Genomic DNA, 2500 nt, shown 5'->3' on the forward strand with positions numbered 1-2500 from the left:
CAAAGTGACGCGAAGCGGAAGCCTACCATGGCGTAAAAATGTCGACAGAATTTTTCGGACCTTGTCCTGCCATGGGCTGCGCGCAGCATGCCGGCAGTCTGTGCGCAGCGTGCGCACAGCATGTCGGCAGCGTGCGCGCTGCTGAGCCTGTCGACAGAAATTTTCGAAACTTGTCCTGCCATGCGCGCGCGCAGCTTGCGCGCGGCGTGCGCGCAGCATGCCGGCAGCCTGCGCGCAGCATGCCGGCAGCCTGCGCGCAGCATGCCGGCAGCCTGTGCGCAGCGTGCGCGCTGCTCAGCCTGTCGACAGAAATTTTCGAAACTTGTCCTGCCATGCGCGCGCGCAGCGTGCGCACAGCATGCCGGCAGCGTGCGCGCAGCATGCCGGCAGCGTGTGCGCAGCGTGCGCGCTTGGGAGCCTGGCCGCAGAATTTTTCGAAACTTGCAATGCCATGCGCGCGCACAGCGTGCGCACAGCATGCCGGCAGCGTGCGCGCAGCATGCCGGCAGCGTGTGCGCAGCGTGCGCGCTTGGGAGCCTGTCGACAGAATTTTTCGAAACTTGCCATGCCATGCGCGCGCACAGCTTGCGCGCAGCGTGTGCACAGCATGCCGGCAGCGTGCGCACAGCATGCCGGCAGCGTGTGCGCAGCGTGCGCGCTTGGCAGCCTGTCGACAGAATTTTTCGAAACTTGCCATGCCATGCGCGCGCACAGCTTGCGCGCAGCGTGTGCACAGCATGCCGGCAGCGTGCGCACAACATGTCGGCAGCGTGCGCGCTCGGGAGCCTGTCGACAGAATTTTTCGAAACTTGCCATGCCATGCGCGCGCACAGCTTGCGCGCAGCGTGCTGATTCTGTCGACAGCGAGGCTAGCGAAACTTCTCCTGCCATGGCGTGCGCGCAGCGTGCTGACTCTGTCGACAGTGAGGCTAGCGAAATTTGTCTTGCCATGGCGTGCGCGCAGCTTGCGCAGCGTGCGCGCAGCCTGTGCGCAGCGTGCGCGCAGCTTGCGCATTCGGTCGACAGTGAGGCTAGCGAAACTTGTCCTGCCGTGGCCTGCGCGCAGCCTTCGCGCAGCATGCGCGCAGCATGTGCGCAGCATGCCGGCAGCCTAGTTCCAGATTTTTTCAAATGTCGACAGAATTTTTCAAACCTTGTCAAACCCCATTTTTATTGAAATTTCCTCGCACAATAAGCTCCCCATAAGTAGTCTATGATTTTTAGGACCTTCTCCAAGTTACAAAACTAAAAAATTCCTCCCGGATTTGTTTTAATGATTTTTTCAATTTTACGACTTCTAAAAATAATAAAAAATACTTCCCGACTTCAAATATTTATGAAACTTTTTCCCATCAGAGATTGCATGTTTCTTAGTATCCCTGCAAAAAATCACGTCCAAATACCTTGTATTGAATTATTTAGAGCCCATTATGACTCCTCGCGCATAGGTGATGTCTCTTCCTGTCAAAGGGCTAAATGCATAAAATGCTATATAGGGGGGTGTGTGTTGCCTGCATATGCATGGCAGCCCATGCCCTCCTAGCTGCAGCCCCCTTCCCCCACGCCACACCCATGTCATGTTGCCTCGATATGTTGCCTCGGTATTATGGGTTTGGTGTCGGGGTCGGGGGGCTGCCACCCATGGCGGTGGTGGCCGGAATCCGGCCGCCGCCACCACGCCGCCGCCATGGGTGAGGGGGAAAAAAAAAGGCGTGGAAAGTTGCGAAATGGGGTTGTCTAGGCTTTTTTTTGGCATGGAAGAGCATGGAGTGCTAGGAACTCCTTCTCAAATGCGCGGGCATGTCGACCACAACCTCATTTCGCAACAACAACCACCCGTGTGGGGTGGCGGTGGGTGGATAGTCGCGGATTGGGGCTTGCCAAGCCAATGTTTTCAAAAAAATTCATCAAAATTAAAAACAAATGTTTTGTTGCCTTCGGATTTGTGGGCGAGCGGTGAGTCGGAGTGGAGCCGGTAAAGTTTAACCTCGGTGTGCATGGTTGTTTTTAGAAACTCAATCCAATGCCGGGGACGTTGAAAGTGACGCTCTTATGAGTTGCAAACCCGCAAGATTTAAAGAACCTTTTCAAAAAAATTTCAAACCAACAAGATTTAAAAACAGAAATTTTCATCAAAATGAAAAACAAATGTTTTGTTGCCTTCGGACTAGTGGGCGAGCGGCGAGTCGGAGCGGAGCCGGTAAAGTTTAACCTCGGTGTGCACGGTTGTTTTTAGAAACTCAATCCAATACCGGGGACGTTGAAAGTGACGCTCTTATGAGTTGCAAACCCACTAGATTTAAAGAACCTTTTCAAAACAATTTCAAACCAACAAGATTTAAACCAACAAAATTAAAAACAAATGTTTCGTTGCAAACAAATTGTGGGCGAGCGGCGAGTCGGAGTGGAGCCGGTAAAGTTTAACCTCGGTGTGCACGGTTGTTTTTAGAAACTCAATCCAATACCGGGGACGTTGAAAGTGACGCTCTTATGAGTTGCA

The sequence above is a fragment of the Prunus avium genome, unplaced genomic scaffold (assembly GCF_965620075.1).
Source record: "Prunus avium unplaced genomic scaffold, drPruAviu1.hap1.1 HAP1_SCAFFOLD_18, whole genome shotgun sequence".
NCBI classification, from domain to species: Eukaryota; Viridiplantae; Streptophyta; class Magnoliopsida; order Rosales; family Rosaceae; genus Prunus; species Prunus avium.